Below are 21,692 nucleotides of genomic sequence, written 5' to 3'. Positions count from 1 at the left end.
TTTTTTTTTTTTTTTTTTTTTTTTTTTTTTGAGACAGGGTCTCACTCCGACACCCAAGCTGGAGTACAGTGGCTTCATCATAGCTCAATGCAGCCTTGGCCTCCTGGGCTCAGGCGATTCTCTCACCTCAACCTCCAAGTAGCTGGCATTACAGGCACACGCCACCATGCCTGACTAATTTTTACATTTTTTAGAGACAGGATTTTGTCATGTTGCCTAGGATGGTCTTGAACTTCTGGGCTCAACCCATCCTCCCACCATGGCCTCCTCCTTGCTTTAAAAATTTTTTTACACCTGTAATCCCAGCACTTTGGGAGGACAAGGCAGGTGGATCACTTGATGTCAGGAGTTCGAGACCAGTCTGGCCAACATGGTGAAACCCTGTCTCTACTAAAAATAAGAAAAAAAATAGCCAGGTGTGGTGGTGGGTGCCTCTAATCCCAGCTACCCAGGAGGCTGAGGCAGGAGAATTGCTTGAGCCTGGGAGGCAGAGGTTGCAGTGAGCTGAGGTCACAGCACTGCAATCTAGCAAAGGCAGCAAAGAGAGACTCAGTCTCAAAAAAAAATTATTGTTTATTTTTATTCCTGTTTAAAAACAGAGTCTTGCTCCATCATCCAGGCTAGAATGCAATGGTGAAATCATAGCTTACTGCAGCCTCAAATTCCTGGCCTCAAGTGATCCGCCTGTCTCAGTCTTCAGAGTGGTTGGAAATGCAGGCATCTGCCATCATGTCCAGCTAATTAAACAAAAAATTTTAAAGACAGGGTCTCCACTATGTTGCTCAGGCTGGTCTCGAACTTCTGGACTCAAGTGATCCTCCCGCCTCAGCCTCCCAAGGTGTTGGGGTTTCAGGCATAAGCCACTGCACCTGGACTTCCTTACAGCATTGCTAGATAAACTTAGACTTATCCAATTAAATAATTCTACTATTAACTCGCATAGCTAGGAACTTTGAACTTCTTATGTAAACATATACACAAGGCATCTGGCAATGCAAGTTTGTAAAGATGAGAAGGCAAAGACCTTAACTGGAGGTGCGGTGGGAGGGAAAGGGGAGGAGTAGTTGCCACGTATTGGGCATTTTTAATGGCAAGTTCCAGAAACCCAATTCAAAAGCAGACTTTATTGGTTTACATAGTGAAAAATTAATTTCCGTATTCAGCTTGACCAAGGGATTCTAGCGATATCGTTGGATCTGGATTGGCCTCTTTTCTTGGTTTCCTGATCTTGGTTCCTTTGTCACCTTCACTCTTGGGCAGTCCTCCAATCATGGCAGCCTCACTCCCCAAAGATAAACACATTTTTCCCAACCATCCCTGTTTTGGTTCCTTTGGTTAGTCACTTTTATAGTCTCTAAAATAAACAACAATATAAACAACCTTCTATCCCTGCTTCTTGATGAATCAGTATAAGCTTCTTTCCATGACGGAAGAGGATCAGACCATTCATTTTCTGCCTGGCTCAGCAGAGTTCTATCACGATGCTTGGTTTCTTCTTCTCTGGGACACTTGTGCAGCCTGTAAAAACATCCTTACACTTCATGTCTTATTTTGTCCACTGTATCCTGATTCTTCACTCTGTAAGGCAAGGAAACTTCTGCTCACATCCTTCCTTCTGCCTCGCCCCATTCCTGCCACTTCAAGGTTGGTACCTCCTTCATTGTATTCTGTAACCATCATAGATTTGCCCAGGATTTCTCTATATGTGGATTTGATAAGCAATAAGCAACTGTTAGGCCAGGTGTAGTGGCTCATGCCTGTAATCCCAGCACTTTGGGAGACTGAAGCGGGTGGATCACCTGAGGTCAGAAGTTCGAGAACAGCCTGACCAATATGGTAAAACCCCATCTCTACTAAAAATACAAATATTAGCCGGGTGTGGTGGTGCATACCTATAGTCCCAGCTACTTGGGAGGCTGAGGCAGGAGAATCGCTTGAACCCAGGTGATGGAGGTTGCAGTGAGCCAAGATTATGCCACTGCACTCCAGCCTGGGCAACAGAGTGAGACTCCACCTCAAAACAAAAAAAAAAAAACAAAAAAAAAAAAGGAAGTGTTATTTATATTACTATAAGCATGTAAATGTTGTTTACTGATGTGCACATTACTACACTAGGGTTTATTCTCTGTAGGTCTAATGTTATCACTACTCTGGCTTTCAATGGAGTTTGTGCCTAACATTTAGTTCAAATAGATTTTTTTAATACTCTAGTACTTGCCTTTATCAAAGCCTCAACTTTTTCTAACTTTAAATCAAACTTTTCTTGTTGCTGTTAATTCCCAGAACCATCTTTCTGTTCTAATCTAGATCTCTACTCACTGCTCTCTGGAATTGGATTTGGTTGGTCTCCTGGATCCATGACTTATTTCTTATTTTGTACTCTTATGTTATGTGGGCTGTAATTTCAGGTAACTCCCTATGAAAGGGATTATGAGAGGTAAACTTTGGACTCCTTGCCTACTTTGAAGTGTCCATTTTACCTTCATCCTGGATATAGAATTCTAAGTTGGAAATAATTTTCCTTTAGAGCTTGCTCCCTTGCATCCCCGATTCACTGATGCTGATAAGTCTGATGCCAAGCTGACTTCGTTCTCTTTTAGGAAGAAACCTGTTTTTTTTTCCTATCTTTTCTGTATATGTTTACTATCTCTTTATCCCTGGTATTCTGAAATTTCATAATGCCATATCTAGGTAGAAGTCTTTTTTCATCCTTTGAGCCTTTACTTAGAGAAATCTTTGTTAAGTCTTTTTTCATCCTTTGAGCCTTTAGTTAGAGGAATCTCTGTTTAACAATTTGTGTCCTTCTTCAACTCTGGTATATTCTTTCATATTATTTCCTTCCTAGTTTCTTCCTCTCTACATCTCTTTCCAAAATCCCTGTTAATCTGATGTTGGACTACATGGATTGATTCCTTGCTCTTAAAGTTTCTCTCATATTTTTAAAATATTTTTTTCTTATATGCTAAGAGATACTCTCAAATTTATCTTTCAATCCTTCCATTGCATTCTTTAAATTTCTGCAATTGTATAGCCACTCATGCCTCTGGTTCCATCTCATCCTGACTCTCCCCTGCTTTACATATATCTTCCTTGTCCACCCCGCAGGACTCAAATTCCAGGATCAAGCACTAAGATGGCTTTAAGAATAACTTTTAAAAAAAATCTTAAATTTCTTTATTTTTAAAAAAATTAAGAACATCTCCATCCATTATGATGGTTACTATAGAAAATAATAAATGTTAGCAAGGATGTGGAGAAATTGGAATGCTTGTGCACTGTTGCTGAGGATATAAAATGGTGCAGCCACCATGAAAACCAGCATGGTGGTTCCTCAAAAAGCTAAACATAGAATTACCATACGATCCTGCAATTCCACCACTGGGTATATACTCAAAAGATTTGAAAGCAGGATCTTGAAGAGATATTTGGATACCCATGTTAATAACAGCATTATTCATAACAGCTAAAATGTGGGAGCAACCCAACTGTCCATCAATGGATGAATGAATAAGCAAAGTGTGATGTATACATGCAATAAAATATTATTCAGCCCTAAAAGGGAAGAAACTTCTGCAATAGGCTACAACATGGATGAACCTTAAGAACTTGATGCTCAGTGAAAGAAGTCAGTCACAAAAAGACAAATACTATATGATTCCACTTAGATGAGACACTTAGAGTTGTCAAAATCACAGAAAGCAACTGGAGGGAGGGGGGAATGGGAAGTTATTGTTTAAAGGATATAGAGTTTTGGTTTTACAAGACTAAAAGAGTTAAGGAAATGGGTGGTGGTGACGGTTGCAACAACATTGTGAATGTATTATCTGGGTGTGGTGGCATGCATTTGTAGTCCTAGTTACTTGAGAGGCTGTGATGGGAGGATCACTTGAGTCCAGGAGTTTGAGGCTATAGTGAGCTGTAATCCTACCACTGCACTTCAGCCTGGGTGACAGAGAAACCCCATCTCAAAAAAAAAAAAACCTGCAAAACACATTATGAATATATTTTAAAACACTGAACTGGGGTCAGGCGCAGTGACTCATGCAATTCCAGCACTTTGGGAGGCTGAAGAGGGGAGATTGCTTGAGGCCAGGAGTTTGAGACCAGCTTGGACAACACAGTGAGATCCCATCTCCAGAAAAAAAAAAAAAATTAGTCAGTCCTGGCGATGCACACTTGGAGTCCCAGCTACTTGGGAGACTGAGGTGGGAGGATTGCTTTAGCTGGGAGGTGGAGGCTACAGTGAGCTATGATTGTGCCACTGCACTAGGAGACAGAGCAAGACCCTATCTTAAAAACAACCAAGAAACTCCCAAAACACTGACCTGCACAACTGAACTGCACATTTAAAAATAGTTAAGAATATAAATTTTATGTTATGTGTATTTTATCACAATAAAAAATAAACAAAAGAGAAAATCAACTGTCCTCAATTTTTGGCTGGGAGAAGTTCCTGGTTGTGGCAGATTTGTGCGGTGTGGTAGGGAGGAGTTAGGGGTTGGGCGGTCTATATGCTCCATCTGCAGGCCTTCAATTACTCCTCAGCACCACTTCTCACACCAGTGCCCCACGGTACCTGCTATCTCAGAGTATAGAGTTTTTTCAGGTCCTGCAGCCCCTTCATTTATATTCCAGGCTGACTTTCCTTCTTTTCCCTTTATTTGTCATCATTCTTCATCTGCTTTATGTCTTCTAGCAGTCCATTAAAACTCTTCACCTACTGTTAGCTCTCCTGCCATTCTCTTGGCTCTTGTGGGTTTATACCTTTTAAATTCTTTTCATCATCTTTTTCATGGGATCTCGGGAGGACGGATGATACCCATGTGTACTTGGCAGCTCGCCCTGAACTGTCCAACCAGCAGAGTTGTTAATTTTGTGTAGAGTGGACGAGTCTCTGGATTTTCTATTGATTATGGATGTAGAGAGACTCTGAGTTTACTTTAAAATGCTCTAGTTTAGGGTTGGAAGGAAACTTATACTTTAATAAATAAATCCCCATGTCTTAATTCAGGGCTGGATGGAAACGTGGACTTGAATAAATAAATCCCACGTCTTTCTTACATCAGTCATGGTTCTACTGGAGAAGCATGGCCACTAGGTATGCAATTATTTATTATTAATTATAGGGATTTGACCTTACCCAGTTGTGAGAGGTGACTGGAAAATTCTCTCTATAGCTGTTTTCTTAGTGCTTGATCCTGGGGTTTGAGTCCTGCAGGGTGGACAAGGAAGATATATGTAAAGCAGGGGAGAGTCAGGATGAGACGTAACCAGAGGCATGAGTTGGAGTCCTTAAGGATGGATTGAACCTGTGTCAGTTCTTGTTGCCCTTGGCCTTGATGGTGTGGGTGTCCTGCAGGAGGAGCTGGCACACTTGATCACAGAGGTAAATACACACTTGGTTCGGGACTTGTAGAAGATGAATGGGGATGTGAGAGAAGGGGAAGCAGCTTGAGGACTGATTGCTGTCTCACGGGATCCAACTTAGCCAGCAGGTGAGTGACAACGTGTGGGAGCTGCCTAATCCCCTGCACCTACCCGCTGAGGGTGAGAACCACATGGCTGCAGCCTTACCTCTACCCTCCCAATCTCCGAGACCTGCCCTAGCTGGGAATTTACAAGGAAACGAATTTTAGGAACCAGTTCCCTCTTCTCAAGTTGACACATTACAAATCCACCACACTTTTGGAATAGAAAAATTAGGCTCAGAGAGATGACATGAATTATACAAAGCTTGATAATTATTTTAAAACTTGGACTAGAAACCAGGACTTTTGATTTCCAATTCAAATACCTCTAAAAAATGTAGGCCGGGCGCGGTGGCTCACGCCCGTAATCCCAGCACTTTGGGAGGCCGAGGCGGGCAGATCACAAGGTCAGGAGATCGAGACCATGGTGAAACCCCGTCTCTACTAAAATACAAAAAATTAGCCGGGCGCGGTGGCGGCCGCCTGTAGTCCCAGCTACTCGGGAGGCTGAGGCAGGAGAATGGCGTAAACCCGGGAGGCAGAGCTTGCAGTGAGCCGAGATCGCGCCACTGCACTCCAGCCTGGGCGACAGAGCGAGACTCCACCTCAAAAAAAAAAAAAAAAAAAAAGTCTCCACCTTACTATAGACATAACACATTCTTATTAGAGAAAATTTGAATAACATAAGAAACTTAAAGTAAGATAAAAGATCACCCATAGTTTCATCATTTAAACTCAAATCGTTAACATGTGAGTGTATTCCCTTTCATTTTTTTCTCTGCTTATCTACCTGTATTTCCATAATTATATGACACATGTATATATATATATATTTTCTTATGCATTAAAATCTTTATCAGCATAATCAATAATAATTTATTCAACCATTTGTCTAAAAATAGATGTTACGGCTATCACTTTTTTTTTTTTTTTTGCTAATACAAATAACGATGAGCATCCTTGTGTATATATTTTTACTCTTATTTTATCCTTATGATAGAGTCTTAAAATTGGAAGTACATACACTGAAATTGCTTTCGTCAAAGATCATTCCACTTTAGCAGAAGTGCGTGAGAATATCTGTCTTCCTAAGCCTTGACGGCATTGTTCACTATCTTTTAAATATCGTTGTTATCAACTTTTATCTTATCATTGTTTCCATTTATATTGCTTTGATTACTTGGCAGTGTGAACATTTCATCAGAGTTTGTTCATCATTTATAGTTATTTTTGGGGAATTGTTTATCCACTTATCAATGGAGGGTCTTCATGGTTTTTTCATGTGTTATATTTTACTATGTTAAATATATCAATTCCCTGTCATTTTGTTGCAGATACTTTCTTTTTCTTAAGCAATTCAGTGCTCTGAGTCATAACCATGTGGAATAATGGGCTCCTGGGAACAGAAGCAACAGCTGCGTGGAGGGTGAGGACAAGCTGACATTTATAAATATTCTGGTCAAGAGTTCCAATTGGTGTTTGTTTGCTGAGGGTGCTAGTGTGAAGCCCGGCTGAGTCATGAGGTTGAACAGATAGTCCAAGAGTGGCTGAACAAGGCCAGGTGGGGAAGGGCACATGCCCTGGGGCTCCCCGAGAATTGGAGAAAGAGACTGATGAAGTGGGTGTGATGGGAACAGTTAGAGAAAATGACATCTTGGAGTTTATAGGCAAGGACCGTCCTTAGGCTTTGGGAAAGCTTAAGTTCAGATAACAGATGGACGCAATTCCATTCCCTAGGACCAAGGAAGATGCTCAAAAATATAACTCTGACAAACGCATGTAAGAGGATTCTAAAAACTTAAAACTTGGAGGAAAGCAGCCCAAATGTTTTGCTTTTCAATGTCCGGGAGCTGGGGGAAATATGTTTGGATGTGGATTTTATTCTTGAATAACCAAAAATTCTCTATGTGTTGAATGGGAATTCATATTCTCATCTACATAGCTCATCTATATCACATATCTCAGATGTGTTGCAACTATCTAAGTTAGGACACAGTGATTAAGGTGGAGGCGTTACCCTCCCCTACCTGAAAAAGGTTTTATTTGTTTTGGAGGGGGCTGTTAAGGAGGGAGGGAGGTTCTGATCAGATTTGGACTGTGGGAGAACAGGACAGAAAAGAGATGAAAGGAGATTTTAATAAGTGTTACTGTTTATTATGTAAATGTCTAATATTCCAAGAAACATGAGTAGGAACAGTATCTCCTCTTATTCTCTATTGCCGATTGAGTTGTGCAGTACAGCAGATTCCAAAAGTCTCATGAAATATGGTAAGCAGGATTAGAAAACAAAATGGTTTGGCTTTTTCTTAAGATAAAAAGCATGTCTTTTTTTTTTTTTTTTTGAGACAGAGTCTTGCTCTGTCACCCAGGCTGGAGTATAATGGCTCAATCATAGCTTACTACAGCCTCCAACGCCTGGCCTCAAACAATCCTCCTGCCTCAGCCTCCCAAAGAGCTAGAATTACAGGCATGAGCCACCAGGCCGGGCCCCAAAAGCAAGGATATTAGTCTGAATTTGACCTTCAATCTTGGTGTATAGAAAACTCAGATAGGATGGTATATATTTGTGTATTCTCACATGCCTTTGTGTGCTCATTTATTCGTGTCTATTTCATTCCAACAAGGGTGTGAGCTTTCCTGTGTTTGTCCTGCTGCTTCCTTTCCCTTCTCTTCTCCATCAGGTGAGCTTTTACTCATACTGCAAAAGCCAATTCAATTACCAGCTGCTCTGTGAAACCTTCCCCAGCTCACCCAGGCGGGATGAATTTCAGCCTTCCTCATGCTTCTATGGCTATCCCATTTAGACTGTTAACAATGTCTACTAGATGATAAGCTCCCTGAGGCCTCATTTATCTCTATGTCCTCAGCATCAGCCCAGGCCCACCATGTGCACAGCATGAAGCACAGGAAGCCCTCTGTGCTCGTCCTTCCCATTTTCCTCTCTCTGTCTTTCCGGCTTCGCTCTGCCTCCCCCCCCACCCGGGACCCCAGGGGCTTAGGCTCCTTCCTTAGCCTGTCTCCAGTGTGCATGCAACTGGCCTTGGCTGGGTGGATCCGTTGAATTCTCGGCGAAGTGTGGGGGAGTTCAGGGGGCCTGTGATCTGAACCAGCTGCTCTCCGTCATCAGCCTGACTGTCGCCCTCCGTCTGGCTAGCTCCGGTGCCTCACTCTCAACCGCTCCCTGACTCAGGAATGGAAGAGATGCATTATCTATTGCTCCCCTGCCAAGCTCCCAACATCTGACATTTGTACAGTGCTTTTCAGTTTACAAAGCACTTCCACATCCATTATTTCAAGGGCTGTAAATAAGGCAACAAAGTGCTGCCGGAGTATTGGGAGCCAGTGATTAATTTCAGTTGGGGAATCCACCGAATGCCTCATGAGGAACTGCCTGCTGGGGGAGCCTCATTCAGCACGGGAATCAGGCTGAAGGGCTCTGAATTCTGCCCCTTCCAAGACCTTGTAAAGAGAACAGAAGCAGCGGAGGCCATGCGCACATTTCCAGCATTTGCTTCAACTACCCTCTGGTGTACTTTTCTCACCCACTGCGCCTTTATGCATCTCCCCCTGATCTCTGACATCCGTGGGTAATGCGCTGGGGTCTCTAATTCTTACCACAAGAGGCCCTGGCTGTGTCAACCTGTTTGGACATGCTCCTGTGATATGACCTGGCGTCCTCTGTGGGTCAAGACCCCATCATCCTTTTCTGTGATCGCGCTTTGTGACCACCACTCCTTTCCTTGGTGTTGCCACCGTAGAATCAGCTCACACAGATGACAGCTTTGAGCTCTAATATTCTACGATCATTGGTCTTCATAACTTTAGAAGCAACTGGGTTTCTTTGCTTAGTCACAGCCAAGGCTCCATGATATCAGACATACTGTCACACGTGGGGCACACACAGGGTGATTCCGCAGTCACCATCAGTTTTCCTAGGATGCGGGTTCACCAGGAGGCGCTTCATGAATGTGGATGGGCTGAAAGGTACTTTGGAACAAACAGCTTCCACAAAAGTGCCAGATTCTAATTGACATTGTTTTTCAAAGTGTTAGCAGATACATTGAATTTCAAGGCAAAGGGAAAAAAAATTAGAATAGGAAGTAAAGAAAGGGAATTGACAGGCAGAAATGAAACGAGTCAATCTAATTTCAAAACCCGTCCTGAACCAAGGGTAAAATAACATACAGGGTTTGTGAAAAAAGGAAATCTAATATTTATAAGGGGTTCAACATCTAAGGGATAATAAATTGCACTTGAGAGGAAATGCTGCATTAGATAAATTTTATCTTGACACTGAACCCTTTAAAATGCCTGTAAAGCTTGTCTTATACATCTGTTTTAGCCCACATACCAGTCTGTCCCTGGTAGTAACTGAAGGGTTATTTTGCTGAGAAAAATCTCTTTGACTTAGAAGCTGGAAGAAAGAAGAGGGAAGCTCAGAGATTGGAATCTAAATGAGTAATAGAAAAATTTCAAATGCCACCATGGCAGGGAAAAGATGAACTCAAGTCTGTGATAATTGACACTTCTTACATTCAATTCTATTCTATCTTCCCTCCAAACACACTCTTAGCCTGGTTTAACATCATTTAAGTCCGTTTGGAATCACAGTGGAGAAAGCAACAAAGGAAATTGAATCAGTGAAGTGCATTGTTGGCTGAAATTACCTGTGGAGATGGGACTCTGGGTGGTCCTGAGTCACTGTGGCCTAAGCTCCCATGGCCCTCGATAACAGGTGCTGATGGTGTGGGAAGGACAGTGTCTCCAGTTAGGAGTGTATAGGTTTGGGTGGGTAGGCTGTGTGATGGTTGATTTCTATGTGTCAAGTCAACTGGGCCAAGGGATGCCCAGATAGCTGGTAACACATTGTTTCTGGGCATGTCTGTTGAGGGTGCTTCTGGAAGAGATTATCATTTTACTCAGTAGATGGAGTAAAGAAGACCCACCCACTGGATATGGGTGGTCTGTATCCAGTCTATTATGGGCTAAAATAGAACAAAAAGGCAGAGGAAGGAGGAAATCATTTTCTCTTCTGGACCTGGGACGTCCATCTCTTCCTGCCCCTGGCTATCAGCACTCCTGGTTTGGGGGTTTTCACACTCAGACTGGGACTTACACTGTCAGCTTCCTGGTTCTCAGCCTTTGTGCTTGGACTAGAAGGATACTACTGGCTTTCTTAGGCCTCCAGCTTGCAGATGGCAAATCATGGGACTTTTTGGCTTCCGTGATTGTGTGAATCAAGCCCTCATAATAAATCTTTCTATAGATCTATAGATATTCTATTGGTTCAGTTTCTCTGAAGCCCTGATGAATACAGGGAGTAAGGGACTAAATGCAGTACACATGGAGTGTGTTGTGTATGCATGCACGTCCACATGTGTGCATGTGCACATGTGTGTGATGCAGAGTAATGGTTGGGATCTAATGGATGGATGAGCCACCCATTAGCAGGTGAGGTTCCTGCTGGGAGTTTCTGCTGGAGCGTCTACTCCCTTGGTTTTGTGATTCAGCTTCTTTAGTTGGTGATTTACCTCGTTCATCAAAGCTTCACAAGGGACTTGTTAAACAGTGGCAAATAATCCTGACTATGACTTTAGAATAATCCAGGAAAAAGGTGGATATTGTCCAGCATTTGTTCAATATCAAAGGTAATATGTTTTATACAAATGCACTTTCATTTTACATATGAATAATCAGATGATTGTGATATTCTCATACCTTATAAATATTTAGTGATGAGCATTCAATTTGACATTATGAATGTTAAATAAACCTGGATTCAAATGCAGTTTCCACCACTTACCTTAGAAACTTTGAGTTCTTTGAACCTAGTTTTGTGATTTCAAAAATGGGGATTAAATCCACTCTGAAGGCTTGTTTTGAGGATTAAGTGAGAACATTTTGTGAAGGGCCTAGAACACAATAGGTGCTCATTAAATTCCTCTTTCTTTCTTCATCCTGGACACATTTGATTTTTTTTAAAGAAGAAAAATGTATTATACTAGATTTTATTTCAAAAGTAATTTATCCTTATACCTTAAATGTTTGATCAAGGCACTAATTCCCAAATCTTAAAAATAGAAGTGACCATAAATATCATATCATTCTTTTTAAAATATTTTATTTGGAAATAACTGAAAACCTGTAGAGAAGTTGCAAGTATAGGAATAGTGTCTCTCTCTCTCTCTCTCTGTATATATGAATACATAAATTCATAAAATTTTTCTGAACCATTTGAGAATGAGTGGCATTCAATTTAGCCCTTATCCATTAATATTTCAGTGTTTATTTCATAAGAATAGGGATATTCTTTTACCATAACATAGTAATCAAGTTCAGCAAATTTCACATTGATAGAATATTTTTAGTCAAATTTACCATCCTTATTCCGATTTCATTAATCAGTCCAATAATGTGCTTTATAAAACATTTCTCTTTCTGCCAATACAGGATGCAATATAGGACTGGGCATTTCATTGCCATGTCACCTTTAATCTGGATGAATGGAAACTGTATCTTACCATTTTTATAATCATTGATCCGTGAGGTACCTGTACATGGCTAGCTAGTGCACTTATAATTCAATTAAGAGGGCACTGGAATAACCACCTACTATTTACCTGGACATTCAATGGCTTCTGTCTGCAGCAAAAATTATAGACTCATCTCTGGGTTTCTAGTCCACTGTAATATACCCTGTGATGGTTAATTTTCTGTGTCACCTTTACTGGGCCGTGGGATGCCCAAACATCTGGTTAAAATTCTTTCTGGGTGTGTCCATGGGGGTGTTTCCAAAAGAGGTCAGCATTTAAATTGGTAGACTGAGGAAAGCAGTTAGCCCTCCCCAGTGCATGAACATCATCCAGTCTGTTGAAGGCTTGGAACAAAAAGGATAACGAAGGTGAAATTCATTCCCTGACTGCATGAGCTGGAACATTCATTTCTTCTTGCCTTTGGCACTCCTAGTTCTCAGGCCCTCAGACTTGGACTGGAGTCTGCAGCATTAGGGCTTTGGCTCTCAGGAGGCCTTCAAACTGCGTCACTGACTTTGCTAGGTCTCCAGCTGCAGATGGCAGATCATGGGACTTCTCGGCCTCTATAATCATGTGAGACAATACCTTATCATCTCTCTTTCTCTCTCTCTAGATATATGTATCTCCTATTGGTTCTGTTGGTTCTGTCTCTCTGAAGAACCCTAATATATGCTCTAATTGTTATACACTATTCCTCGTATGGAGTCGGCAACTCATAGATGGAGGAACCATAAGCTTGGTGCAGGCAGCTCTGAGTGTGGATTCTAGTTCTACTACTTGTTGACTGCATGGCCTCTAGCAAGTTTAACTTCTTCTAACTTCTTGTAAATAAAGTTATAACCACTCAATAAATAATTGTGGAATGGATACATATATCCACTTCATAGACTTGTTGGGAGGACTGTGTGCGATAATTTGCCTAAATGAGCCCACAAAGGTGCTTGGCACACAGCACGTTCTCAAAAATGATTACTCCTTTGCCTTGCTTCTGTCAACCACTATTGACTCCAATAGGCTGAAGAAGAGACCTGGAGCCAGCATGGGACATGAGGTTTACTGAAGACTTACACAGGGGTTGTCCAGTGTGGCAGGCTGGATAGGAGAACTGCTACTGCTTGTAGAAAGCATACAGTTTATATAGCAATTTTCACTCAGCATGTTTTACCTAGCAACCTACATTTAACCCCCCCCAAAAAAGGCCTCCATCCCCTGCATGGCCTGCCTTCTAAGGGATGGACTGGGTGTTTGGATGCCTTTCATAGAGATAGTGAATCTCCAGGTTGACCACTCCCAGATTCCTTAGCTGGGAACTCTGAACAGACACTCTTCTCAGACCATAGGGTCATTCTTAGGGTGTGCTTCAGTTGTTGCTGTCAGGTGCATCTGCCATACAGCTTCTTGCTAGAGTCAGATTATCTGCCTCCTTAGACCATGTGATATGGTTTGGCTGTGTCCCCACCCAAATCTCATCTTGAATTGTAGCTCTCATAATTCCTACATGTTGTGGGAGGGATGCAGTGGGAGATCATTGAATCCCGGGGGTGGTTTCCCCCATACTGTTCTCGTGGTAATGAATAAGTCTCATGAGATCTGATGGTTTGATAAGGGGTTTCCCCTTTCACTTGGCTCTCATTCTCTCTTGCCTGCCGCCATGTAAGACGTGATTTCCACCCTTTGCCATGATTGTGAGGCCTCCCCAGTCATGTAGAACTGTGAGTCTATTAAACACCTTTTTCTTTATAAATTATGCAGTCTCAGGTATGTCTTTATCAGCAGCATGAAAATGGACTGATACGCTAGGGAATGACACGTTCATTCCCACTCCTCAACTTTGCTCATGTAGGCCCTAGCTCAACCTTGTTCTCTCCTTTCTTTGCAGCCTACCCAAAGCCTGAATATTTGTTAAGATTCAGCTCCGTTTTTTTATATCCTTCATAAAGCCCTCATTAATTTCATAATTCTCTCTCTCTCTACCTTCTATATCGCTACAATATCATGGATTCAGCAAAGGTTTTAGAAATGCTTAATGAATGAAATCCTAGAATGAATACTGAATAAATGAATTCTAAAATTTGTGGGCCCATTATGGCTATAGATGTAGAAAATTTCTCATATAAAGAAGGGAGGAAGTTGGGTGCAGTGGCTCATGTCTGGAATCCCAGTGCTTTGGAAGGTCAAGTTGGGAGGATTGCTTGAATGCAGGAGTTCAAGACCAGCTGGGGCAACCAATTAGCTGGGCATGGTGGTGTGTGCCTGTAGTCCTAGCTACTCAGGAGGCTGAGGCAGGAGGAGTGCTTGAGCCCAGGAGTTCAGGGCTGCAGTGAATTATGATCATGATTGCACCACTGCACTCCAGCCTGGGAGATAGAGCAAGACTCTGTCTTTAAAAACAAACAAAAACAAAAGAAGGCAAGCGCACTAATAGTTACCCAGTACATGCTCAGTGCCCTGTGGTCTCCCTACACTACTACGCGAATCTCCAGGACAACCCTCAGGTCTTCCTAGCTCCATTTTGCTTATAAGAAACTTGAGGAACAAAGTCACAGAGCTAGAAAATGCGGAGCTAGATTCTGAACCCAGGGCTGGTTCCATACTTTTTTTTACACTGGATTGCCACATATGCTGGAATTTATGTTGAAAAATATCGACTTTGATTCATGGAAGACAGGTACATGTTAAGTTTTAGAGAAGCTAGAAGGGTAGTGGGACTTGGCGCAGCCAACCTCTTGCTCAACATAAGTTAACTTTTGTCCCCCTGCACCAGGGGCCTGTGCTGACTCAGTGTGACTCAAAATGACAGTTTTATAAGCTTCTGAGGGAAAACTGGTTGACTTAATAGGTAGTTCAAAAACCTTTCACACACAAAGAGCCCAATAATTTCCCATTTTTAAAGTGTCAGTTGCAGTTATCAGTTAATGACCGGCAATGGCTGCTCAACAAATAGACATTTATGATGAGTGCTTCAATGTGGGAAGTTGGACAAAATGACCTCTCAGGGCCTTCCCAATGGATTTAATCAGCCTAATCAAACCTTTAGACAGAGTCTGAGCCCAGAGTGGAGCATTTATCTCCTGTTTTGAACTGTTTTACACTGTTTTGGGCAAATACACCTTATCTCCCCAACTGGTAGATTCTAGAAGGTCAGAGACTGTCAAATACTTTTCGTTAGTCCTTCATGGCACTGAGTACAGAGCCTCTCCCATAGCACTGGGTGCAGAGTTGAGCACATAGTAGGTACCCAATGAACACTAATTTATTAATTCAAAATCTCGTAACTCCAGATACTTATAAAACAAGGACACTTAGGGTTGGGCCAGATCAACAGAGGACTTGAAATAATGATCCTTAAGAACGATTATAAAATGGATTGTGTGTACTCCTCAGGGGAGCTTCAAAGGCAACGTTCCAACATTCCGTATTGTTGTTAAGAATAGACTTAAGTAAACGCATATATTTCTTTTCCCAATTCATTCTATTTTGGTCTCAACCTGACAATATGTGATAGAGAAATGTGCCTGTATTTGTCTCTAATAGAGTTTCTATTAGAATAATAGGGTTAAAAACACTAATCAGTATTGGCAGGTTCTAGAGATGTGTGACCCAACATCAGAATGTTAATACTGGGGCTACGGGAGACATCTAAGTAAAGAAGGCCAAGTGAAACTGTATCGTAGAATCATCCTCCTACAATACCCAATGAAATTAACAACAATAAAAAATAAAAATAAGTAAAACAAACAAAAAATTTTATTACTAGCAGCATTTTATTTATTGAGACAGAGTCCTGCTCTGTCACCCAGGCTGGAGTGCAGTGGTGCGATCTTGGCTCACTGCAACCTCCACCTCCTGGGTTCAATCAATTCTTGTGCTTCAGGCTGCTGAGTAGCTGGCATTACAGGCGCCTGCCCATGCCTGAGACCAGCCTGGGCAACATGGTGAAACCCCGTCTCTATTAAAAATACAAAAATTAGCCAGGTATGAGGGGGGTGCCGGAAATCCCAGCTATTCAAGAGGCTAAGGCAGGAGAATCATTTGAACTTGGGAGGTGGAGTTTGCAGTGAGCCGAGATTGCACCACTGCACTCTACTCTGGACAACAGAGTGAGACTCTCGTCTCCAAAAAAAAGTTAAAAAATAAAAATAAAATAATCAGGAATTGAATGTCGTATAGAGTAGGTGAGACTGAGATTCAATTATATTTTTTTAGATACCCAGTTGATCCACCATGCCACGGCTATTGTATTTCAAGAATCTACATAGCCTATGTTAAGCTTTGCTCCTAACACTTTTTCTATTTCATTTTTAAATTGTCTACACGAATGCCAGTACCACACTCTTTTCATTACTCTAGCTTTGTGCTTGGTGACAATATTGTTTGGGCTAGCTCAGCATCTTAAGCATCTTCAAGAGTGTCTTGGTTATTTTTGGGATTCTGCTCTTCCATAAAAATTTTAGAATTGGATTATCGAATATATCAAAAAGCACTGTTGGGATTTTGATTGGAATTGCATTAAATATATATGTCAATGTACAATAGTGAGTCTTCCTAATCATAAACATGGTATGTCCTGCATTTAGTTGAAAATTTTCATTAAATTTTCTCTATAAAGTTGTTGCCTATCTTTTGAAGATTTCACAGATGCATTTTGTCATTGTGAATGGTATTTTTTCTTAAATCATCTTTCTGTTGTTGATACATAAAATATGATTGATTTTACATTCATCTTTTATTCCACCCTCTTATTAATTCTAATAATTTATTTGAATTATCTCTAACTTTAAGGGGTTTTATATATGAATAATCATATTTCTGAATAAAGATAAATTTGTTTCCCCTAATCCCATTTTCTCCTTCATTTGCCTATAGTGGCTAGAACTCCCTAGTAAAACCTTTAATAGAAGCAGGGATATTGGGCATTTTTAACTTATTCATAATTTTCAAGAGAAAGTATTTAACATTTCATCATTAGCCATGACGTTTATTGAAGGATTTTGGTAATGATATCCTTTATCCAGAAAATCAAGTCTGTTCTGTTTCTGTTTTTCCAAAAGACTTTATCTTTTATGCATTCATGCAATAAATATTTATTGAGTACTTGTCTAAGCACCAGGGATTCCTCTCCAAACAAAACAGACAAAAAGTCCTGCCCTCATAGAGCTTGCAGTGTGGTGGAGGAAAATACAATAAATAAATACAGTGTACTAGCAGGTGATAAATGCTATGGAAAAAACTGAAGCAAGGGAAGGGGGTGGAAGTGCTGGGGCTGGGAGATGCAGTTTCAAATAGGGTGGCAAGGGAAGGTCTTGAGAAGGCACTATTAGAGCAAATGCTTGAAGTAGCCAGAGAAGCAGGTTAGGCACATATGCATCAGGAAAGCATTCCAGACAGAGGGATAGCAGGTGCAAAGATGGAGGTGAGAATGTGCATGACTTAAGAAACAGCAACAAGACTAGCATGCCTGGCACTGAAGAAATCAGGGAAAGAGTAGCAGGAGATGGAGCTAGAGAGGTAATAAGGAGACTGATGCAGGTTACATTTTGCATCTACGAGGTGATGATGTGATTTTTTCCCCTTTAATTTTGCAATGTAGGGATTATGTTTTTAGATTTCCCAAGTTAAGTGTCTTTATATTCCTGGGAGAAGCCAAAGTTGCTCATGGCACGTGATCTTTTTTATAAACTGTATTTAGCTTAGTAATATTTTGTTTGGTATGTCTGCAGCTGTATTTACGAAAGAGCTTGGCCTATAATTATTTTTTTAAAATTTTCGTTGTAAAACAATACATAGGCCGGGTGTGGTTGCTCATGCCTATAATCCCAGCACTTTGGAAGGCTGAGGCAGGCAGATCATGAGGTCAGGAGATTGAGACCATCCTGGCTAACAAGGTGAAACCCCATCTCTACTAAAAATACAAAAAAATTAGCTGGGCATGGTGGCGGGCGCCTGTTTGGGAGGCTAAGGCAGGAGAATGGCGTGAACCCATGAGGCCGAGCTTGCAGTGAGCCAAGATTGTGCCACTGCACTCCAGCTTGGATGACAGAGTGAGACTCCGTCTCAAAAAAAAAAAAAAAAAAACCATAAAATTTTAGCATTCTTAAGTGTACCGTTCAGTAGTATGAACTATATTCATATATTTTGCAATGATCTCCAGAACTGTTTTCATCTTGCAAAACTGAAACTTTCTATCTATTGAACAACAACTCCCTTTTTGTCCTCCTCTTAGTTCCTGGAAAACAACCATTCTATTTTCTGTTTCTATGAATTCGACTACTTTAGACACTTCATATTATGCTTGTTTCATAATGTCCTAGGGTTCATCCATGTTCTAGCATGCGTCAGGATTTCTTTCTTTTTAAAGACAGAATAATATTCTACTGTATGGATAGACCATATCTTCTTTGTTCATTCATCTGCCAATGGATGTTTGGGTTGCTTCTACCTTTTGGCTATTGTGACTAATGCTGCAATGAACACAGGTGTGCAAAGTCTTCTTTGAGATCCTACTTTCAGTTATTTCGGCTTTGCATGCAGTAGTGGGATTGCTGGATCATGTGGTAATTCTATGTTTTATTTTTGAGGAGCCTCCATATTGTTTTTCATAGTGGCTACACCATTTTACATTCTCACCAACAGTGCATGAGTGTTCCAATTTCTCCACATCCTTATCAACACTCATTACTTTCTGTTTTTTTAATAGTGACCATCCTAATGAGTGTGAGATGATATCTCATTATGGTTTTAATTTGCATTTCTCTAATGATTAGTGATGTTGAACGTCTTTTGATTTACTCATTGGCCATTTGGAGAATTATCTGTTCAAATCCTTTGCCCATGTTTAAATAGGATTATTTGTTGTTCAGTTGTAGGAGTTCTTTATATATTCTGGGTATTAATGCCTTATCAGATATATGATTTGAAAATATCTTCTCCCATGCTGTATATAGAGAGAGATTCTGTTGATTGTTTCCCTTGATGTGTAGAAGTTTTTAAGTTTGGGGTAGTCCCATTTGTCTATTTTTGCTTTTATTGCCTGTGCTTTTGGTGTCATATTCAAGAAATCATTGCTAGATCCAATGTCATGAAGCTTTTCCCTTATGTTTTATTTTCTTTATTCTCCCATGTTTTTTTCTGGGAGTTTTATAGTTTTAGATCTTACTTTTAATCTATTTTGAGTTAATTTTTGTACATGGTGTAAGGTAAGGGCCCAACTTCATTCTATTGCATGTGGATATCCAGGGTTCCCAATGCCATTTGTTGAAGAAACTATTCTTTTCTCACTGAGTGGTCTTGGCACCCTTGTCAAAAATTGTTTAATCACACACACAAGGGTTTATTTCAGGTCTTTTGATTCTGTTCCATTGTTCTATATGCCTGTCTTTATGCCAATAACATATATTTTGTTTATGGTAGCTCTATTTGGAATCAGGAAGAGTGAGGTCTCCAACTTTGCTCTTTTTTTTTTTTTTTTTTTGAGACAGAGTCTCGCTCTGTCGCCCAGGCTGGAGTGCAGTGGCACAATCTTGGCTCACTGCAAGCTCTGCCTCCTGGGTTCACGTCATTCTCCTGCCTCAGCCTCCTGAGTATTTGGGACTACAGGCGCCAGCCACCACGCTCAGCTAATTTTTTTGTATTTTAGTAGAGACAGGGTTTCACCGTGTTAGCCAGGGTAGTCTCGATCTCCTGACCTTGTGATCCGCCTGCCTCGGCCTCCCAAAGTGCTGGGATTACAGGCATGAGCCACCGCACCCGGCCCAACTTTGCTCTTTTTCAAAATTATTTTGCTTATTCAGGGTNGGCCCAACTTTGCTCTTTTCAAAATTATTTTGCTTATTCAGGGTCATTTGAGATTCCATGTGACTTTTAGAATAGATTTTCTATTTCTGCAAAATGGCATTAGGATATTGATAGGAATATAATTTTCTTTTTAATATTGCCCTTATCTGACATAGATATCAAGGTCATACCAGACCTCATAGATAAGTTGGGAAGTGTTCACTCATTTTTAATAGAATTATTAGTTTAGGTTCACCTCTGTGTATATCAATTTCTTTGTTTTCCTTTTTTCCTTTCATCTCAGACTTCCCCCACTAGTGTCATTTTCCTTATTCCTAAAATTTATATTTTAGAAATCTCTTTAATAGAGGACTGCTGCTATAAAGAATCTCATTTTTGTTTATTTGAAAGTGTCTTTATTGTACTCTCATTCTTGAAAGATAGTTTTGCTGGGTATATAGTTCTAAGTTGACAGTTGTTTTAATCTATCTTCAATTAATCTGACAGTTGTTTTAATGTGTCTTTAATCTGACAGTTGTTTAATCAGCACTTTGAAGGTATCAATAGTTGCCAAATTTCAAATATGATATGATTCCAGTTTTGTAAATGTGTGTATAAAAACAGATTGGAAATAAACACCTGAACAATTAATTGTGAACATTCTGCCCAGTACATTTGGAGTGATCTATCAATAAATAAATTTAAACACAGAACTAAGACCAAACAACTGTAAGAGTTATGATAACAGAGCAGAACGTCAGTATTATTATATACACTTCCAATTAAAAGAAGAAGAATAGAGCTTACAAAAATGAGCAGGTAGAGGGGCGGTTCCAAGATGGCCGAATAGGAACAGCTCCAGCCTCCAGCTCCCAGCGTGAGTGCCACAGAAGATGAGTGATTTTCAACTGAGGTACTGGGTTCATCTCACTGGGGCGTGTCAGACAGTGGGTGCAGGACAGTGGGTGCAGCCCACTGAGTGAGAGCCGAAGCAGGGCAAGGCATCACCTCACCTGGGAAGTAAAATGGGGAAAGGAATTCCCTTTCCTAGCCAAGGGAAACCATGATACATAACACCTGGAAAATCAGGTCACTCCCACCCTAATACTGCGCTTTACCAGGGGTCTTAGCAAACGGCACACCAGAAGATCGTACCCCATGCCTGGCTCAGAGAGTCCCATGCCCATGGAGCCTCCCTCATTGCTAGCACAGCAGTCTGAGATCTAACTGCAAGGCGACAGCGAGGCTGGGGGAGGGGTGCCCACCATTGCTGAGACTTGAGTAGGTAAACAAAGAGGCCGGGAAGCTCAAACTGGGTGGAGCCCACTGCAGCTCAAGTAGGCCTGCCTGCCTCTGTAGACTCCACCTCTGGGGACAGGGTGTAGTCAAACAAAAGGCAGCAGAAACATCTGCAGATTTAAATGTCCCTGTCTGACAGCTTTGAAGAGAATAGTGGTTCTCCCAGCATGGAGTTTGAGATCTGAGAATGGACAGACTTCCTGCTCAAGTGGGTCCCTGACCCCCAAGTAGCCTAACTGTGAAACACACCCCACTAGGGGCAGACTGACACCTCACACCTCACACGGCCAAGTACCCCTCTGAGACGAAGCTTCCAGAGGAATGATCAGGCAGCAACATTTGCTGTTCAGCAGTATTCACTCTTCTCCAGCCTCCACTGCTGATACCCAGGCAAACAGGGTCTGGAGTGGACCTCAAGCAAACTCCAACAGACCTGCAGCTGAGGGTCCTGACTGTTAGAAGGAAAACTAACAAACAGAAAGGACACCCACACCAAAACCCCATCAGGACGTCACCATCATCAAAGACTAAAGGTAGATAAAACCACAAAGATGGGAAAAAGCAGTGCAGAAAAGCTGAAAATTCTAAAAATCAGAGAGCCTCTCCCCATCCAAAGGAA

General features: G+C 41.2%; 2 long non-coding RNA genes across 2 annotated transcripts in view; one reads left to right on the top strand and one right to left on the bottom strand.

Annotated features, from left to right (window-relative positions):
• LOC108536699 (uncharacterized) overlaps positions 1-21,692 on the bottom strand; it is a 90,748-nt gene that overhangs the window by 16,233 nt on the left and 52,823 nt on the right. Inside the window, exon 2 of the long non-coding RNA XR_001887595.1 lies at positions 5,141-5,212. This is a non-coding gene — a long non-coding RNA (uncharacterized LOC108536699). The remainder of the gene's footprint in view (positions 1-5,140; positions 5,213-21,692) is intronic.
• Positions 5,041-6,890, top strand: LOC108536701 (uncharacterized). Its single transcript, XR_001887597.1, has 3 exons — positions 5,041-5,098; positions 5,360-5,495; positions 6,803-6,890. It is a non-coding gene; the product is annotated as an uncharacterized LOC108536701 (long non-coding RNA).

Source organism: Rhinopithecus bieti, unplaced genomic scaffold (genome assembly GCF_001698545.2).
Source record: "Rhinopithecus bieti isolate Rb0 unplaced genomic scaffold, ASM169854v2 scaffold_13857, whole genome shotgun sequence".
NCBI lineage: Eukaryota > Metazoa > Chordata > Mammalia > Primates > Cercopithecidae > Rhinopithecus > Rhinopithecus bieti.
This window is presented reverse-complemented; position numbering and strand designations above follow the sequence as displayed.